Here is a 6,031-nt window from a genome sequence, read left to right on the forward strand (position 1 = left end):
AATGCCATCAAATGCTCCCATGCTGAGCCCTCAAATCCCCTCCTAAAATAAAACCATAACTTGGTGTCTTCCCCTGATAATTATTCTCACTAAGCAACTATCTTCTTTTTAAGCTTCTTAAAATCACTTCATGGCCAAAGAAGAGAGGAGCAAGATGGTTTTGATCTTTTACTGACAGTGATTCAACCAATTCAGCATTTGTTGGAGACTGGCTGTTCCTTTTTTAAATTTCATCAGGCCAAAATTGTTATAAAACGTCCTCTGTGAAAGAATATTCCATTTTAATCATGATTTCTCTTAAGAAAAAGAAACATAAACATGTCAACATGACACTAGAGAACCACAATGTGTCTTCCTAATACAATAATAGCCATGGTTTTATGAACCATTCAATGAAAGAGCCAAAGGAGAAATTAGATCCTTTGGCCCTGGTTGCTGAATGTAATAGATCTCCCCTCAGTTAGATAGCTGGGAACAGGCTGAAATGATTAATAGGAAAGCTTGATGGTGTAAAAACTGCTTAATGTAAGAGCGCAATATGGCATGCAAACCAAACTAAAACAGCCATAAATATTTTAGGCACCTTATAAAGATTTAAGAATATTTATTCCACATATAAATCCATTGTGTAGTATCAGTGAAAGCTAAGAGTCCAGAGGTCTGGCAGCCTGAAATACAATGCAGCGGATGAGGGCTGTATGCCTTCTCTCTGTTTGCATTTTCCTGTGATGATTAAACCAAATTAGTTGGCTAACTGCTTCCAAAATGAGGCAAAACTCCCAAGTGCCAATCCTTTTACAGCTTTGTCAGCACTTACTGCTCAGAGAAATCTGATCTCCAAAGCTTTGCGACAGGGAGTAAGGGTGGGGCCAGAGCCTCCCCCTGGTAGTTTTATCTCACATTTCAAGTCTCTTACATCTGTGCTAACCAAAGTGTTGTCTTGCATCAGCTGCAATGCTGGATGCTGGTTAGAAATGCAGAATTCCAGGCCCCAGCCCAGACCTACTGAATCAGAGGCTACAGTGTACCAACATCCCCAGGTGGTTTGCATGCATGTTAAAGTTTGGGAAACCCTGGGTACACCCTCAGCTCTCTCACATCTCCCATTCCTGCCTTTATCCCTAAGCACCAGATGGCTCCCAGAGTGTAGCTAGTGAGATGGCAGCTTTGTCACTGACAGGACGTGTGGTCTTGGATTTTTGTAATCTTACTTAGCCTCTCTGAGCCTCCATTTTCCCATTTAAAAATAAAGGGAAATAACAACAATTTCAAGGGGGTGGTGAAAAGACTAAGTGAAATAATGTATTCAAAAGCTCACAGTGAGATGCCTGATATATAGCTAATGCCCAATCAATGGTTGAAATTGGGGGTGATAAAAAGGCACAGATAGGACAAATTTCAGCTTTCACAAAACTGTTTAGAAATCCCTTATCAATTTCTTTATCTATTCAATGAGATCCATAAAACAAAGATGTTTGGAAGTTGGGATAAGAGCAGAGAAAAGTGTCAGTTACTAAGAGAAATAACAGCAATAAGAGTGACTGTGGATTAGTTATCTTTACCTGTGTGTCAATTACCCTAAAACTTATTGGCTTAAAACAAATGTTTATTATCTTGTCATGTCTGTGGGTCAGGAATTCAAGATCATCTCAGATGGGTAGGTTCTATCTCAGGTTCTCTCATGAAGGTTAAATCAAGAAGTTGGCTGGGGCTGCAGTCATCTGAAGGCTCAACTGGGGCAGGAGAATCTTTTCCAAGAGCATTCATTCACATAGTGCAGAATGTTAGCAGGAGGCCTCAATTCCTTCCCCTGTGGGCTCTCCATGGGCTGAATGTCTTCATGGCATCATGCCTGGCTGACAGAGAGGACATGGAGGAAGTCATAGTTCCTTATATGGCCTGGCCTCAGAAATCATGCACCAGACACCCTATCTGAGAAGCATTCATGGTTGTGGCACTAATAGGTGGCCAGAGGTAAGCTTTGGTCCTTAACCTCTTCAGACCCTAAACCCCTGCTAAAAACAAAAGTTAGACCCGAGTGCAAATTGTTCTTCTTATGCAAATACTACTTCAAAGCAATTCTCTCTTTCAACCAAATTGTTGCCCCCAAATCTCTACTATATAGAAATGCTGGAGTCCCCAATGTGTCTCTACTACACTTGTAAAATAGCTTCTAGAGTGTCATAAATCCAGACAGTCATAAAAGTTTCCAGTGATTACATTTTTAGTTCAGCCTGAAACACTTCCCCACTCCCAATACACCTTTTCATCCAACTCAAGTCCCACAATCCTTCTAGTTATAGGTTAAATATCCCTTTCTCTGGGAGGCCCTAGGTTAGATAGGACTGTTGCAATATCTCCCAGAACCCTCTCAAATTCCTTTATCATAATACTCTTCACACATTCAGGAATTCACGTGTTTGTGCATGTCCAGTCTTGTTCAATTTGTATATACTGGAACCTGATACAGGGGTGGCACATAGTAGGTTCTCAAAATCTGTTGCATAAATTTTTATGTATCCATTTATTCAATAAATGTTGAGGGCCTACTGTGTGCTGGGCAGAATTCCACGCACAGCAGATATAGCTGTGAACAAAATCAAACAAGTCCTAGATGGGTAAAGACAGATTTAAAAAAAAAAAAAAACTAATAAAGGCAGAACAACACATACAGGGGCCTGTGGCAGGGTCGAGGGTTGGAGGAGGGAGAGCATCAGGAAGAATAGCTAATGGGTGCTAGGCTTAATACCTGGGTGATGGGATGATCTGTGCAGCAAACCACCGTGGCACACATTTACCTATGTAACAAACCTGCACATCCTGCACACGAACCCCAGAACTGAAAATAAAAGTTGAAAATTTAAAAAAACAAACAAACTAATAACCAAACAAAAATCCAACATGTCAGGATACAAAAAAAATTCTTCAAAGAATAGCAAAGAGCAAGAAGACAGAGTAATGGAGTAGTTCTAATTTAGAAAAGGTGGTTAGGAGAGGCCTCCCCAAAGTGAATAAAGCCCTGAATAAAGTGAAAACACAAGCCATGAAGATATCCACAGGGAATGTGTTCTAGAAGGTGGGAACAGCTAGTGCAAAGCCTAAGTGGGGAGAATATTTGCCATATACAAGGACCTGCAAGGAGGCTGGTATGCTAGAGTAGAATAGGACATGGTAGGTGGCAAGGTCAGAGGGCTACATGTGGGGACAGCAAATCATACAGGGTGCTGAAGGTCACTCCATTGGAGGCTTGACCAGGGAACAACATGATCTGATGTGAACGGTGTTATAAAGACCCACCTGGCCATTTCAGTGGAGGAGACTATGGGAGCAAGAGTGGACAAATAGAATGTGATGAAATTCAGCCCACTCTGTTGGATACTGAGAGGGATAGAAGATGAAGACAGCATTTGGTCTTCATTGATGAAGAAAAAAACAAGTAAACAAATAACTCAAACATGGCTAAGCCATGGTACAAACAAAAGCCATCAATTGTGACTTAGCGATAATGACGGCCACTTCTCACTCATTGACCAGGTGCCTCATGTTCCTCACACTTTATCTGGCTTATTCCTCCAAAACACTCCACAGGGAGGAGGCATTAGCCACAGGTCATCGAATGGCAAATGCCCCCCAGTTTCTTAGCACACACGTTGTCAACAGCATACAGTGACAAATGGAGGCCCCAAGAGGTCCATTTTTGTCTTTCCATTTTTTAGCAACTTGCTCAAAAATCAAGCTCATTGTAAATGGCAGAGCTGGAATTTAAATCCAGGCAGCCTGACTCCAAAGCAGAGTTCTGAACCAGGTCACCACATTGCCACCAAATGTCTTCCCTGTAGGTATTTGGGCTTCTGGCCTCTGGTTTGGGGAAAAGAAAAATGAGCAATGAAAACACAAAGAGTTCTCGAAATGATAAAGCAGAGTTTTATGATGCTGAGGATGGTTGTAAAAGCAGCAATAGGTTTTAATGAGCTAAGAATTCTTTTAGCCCAGCAAAGTGATTTGTATCTTTCCCAGTGCTATACTCCCAAATGACAAAAATCATTATTTTTTCCCAGCCTCCTACAAGTTGCTCTATCTTATTTATGTTGTTCTCCACACAAATGGAGAAAACTCTTTTCTTCTTAAAATTCAAATTCATTTCGCTTAATTTTCCTCTTCTTTTATTTTGGTTTTGTCCTTTCAGGGAAGTCCCCCTGCTAATTGTAAGGGCAGTTGTGATGAACATCCACTAACCCCAAGATGGCAAATGTCTGGCCATTGTTTTCTTTCTTTCTCTCTCTCTCTCTTTCTCTCTCTCCCTCTCCTCTTGTTGCAGACATCTCTAATTGATACTGGTGTCCTCCGCCTGTCCTTTCTGAGATTTCACAGTGCTTTTCACAGCACTCCAGAGCATCAGATGCTACCAATAGATCCACGTTAAACCCATGTGCCATCTTTGAAGTTATAGTCTTTCTCAAGGCCTTGGTTATGAAAACGGGGGATCATCCCACTCAGGGATACTGTTTGAAATACCCATCGGGGTTCTTAGCACAGAAGCCATGGTGAATGCAGGTATCTGGTAAGAGGCAGCATATGCATAGAAAGGAGGGCTGGTGGGTTGTATTAAAGTGGTCCTGGAAAGGGGAGAGCTGAGAAGCATGAATAGCACTTGGGAGGCTACCACCTCATAATAATCCAGACAAGAGAGGAAGATGGCCAAATTGAGGTAATGGCAGCAGAAATGGGAGGTTTTGCAGTGTTTTTTCAAGCTGTGAGTCATGAAATCAATTTGCTGGGTCATGACCATCACTTCTTAAAAATGAAGTAATAAAATAGAATAGAATAAGTATTGTTTGGTGAAGCTCATTTCAGCCCTTATATTACATGTGTGTATCAGGTTGCAACGTAAAAGGTATGTCTTACTATGATAGGTTGAATAACACTCCCCAGGCCCCTCACCAAAGACCTCCACACCCTAATCCCCTGAACCTGTGAATATGTTACATTACATGGCAAAAATTCTATTACAGATAGAATTAAGGTTACTAATTAGCTAATCTAGAAATAGGGAAATTTTCCTGGGTTGTGGACCCAGTGATTTCAGACTGGTGGGACCTTGAACCAAGAAAACAGCCTGGCCCACAGGACTTTTGGCCTACAGAATTTTTAGATAATAAATAAGTATAGTTTCAGTCCTCCAAATATGTGGCAATTTGTTATTGCAGCAGTAGAAAACTAACAAAGGCTTGAAAAAAGTTTGACAGTTTCTGCTGCAGGCGTTTAGTATCAGATGACTGGGTTCTATTTACTAGTTCTTGTATTTAGTTGCCTGTGACCTTGGGCAAGTTATCCAACATTTCCTTGGATATAAAACTGGGGTATAATAAAGCAAACTCACTGGGTTTTGGAGGGACCAGGACCAAAATTAATGGTGGTAATGCACGTAAAATATTCAGAGTGATAATTATTACTGTGTCCTTGATTTAGTAGAAAGGCAAGCTTCTTGACCTTCAGTTTCTTATCTGGAAAATGGAGATAATATGACTCCCTCATTTGGTTGGGATCAAGAACTAATCAAGTATTATAAAATAAGGCTCACAAAACTCCCTAAAAACTATAGATAAAAGATGATAAGAAACTACTAGTTCTTTACTTCAATATCTGCTCTCCCCTTCTTCCTTATTAATATAACCTCCAACTTTTAGCAGAGACATGGCTGCTTAGGATAAAGAGGATGTGACCCAGTCTCCCTGGGAGCTTGATGTAGCCATATGACTTAAGTGCTGGCCAGTCATGTGTAAGCAGAAGTGTTATGTGCAGCTTCCAGAAAGTCTGCCTAAAAGGCTGTGGACAGACCCTTCTTCTACCTTCTTTTCTGTTGACAGGCTTGAGGTCATAATGGCAGGAATTCAAGCAGCCATTTGGGACTATGAGATTGAGAACTCCAGAGCAGCAGGATAGAAAAAAAGCTGAGTTCTTGGGGATTTGCAGGGCCACACAAGCAGCCTGAATTGCGTATCTCAGTGCTTTGCTTAGACAGGAGAGAAAC

The sequence above is a fragment of the Papio anubis genome, chromosome 2, assembly GCF_008728515.1.
Source record: "Papio anubis isolate 15944 chromosome 2, Panubis1.0, whole genome shotgun sequence".
NCBI lineage: Eukaryota > Metazoa > Chordata > Mammalia > Primates > Cercopithecidae > Papio > Papio anubis.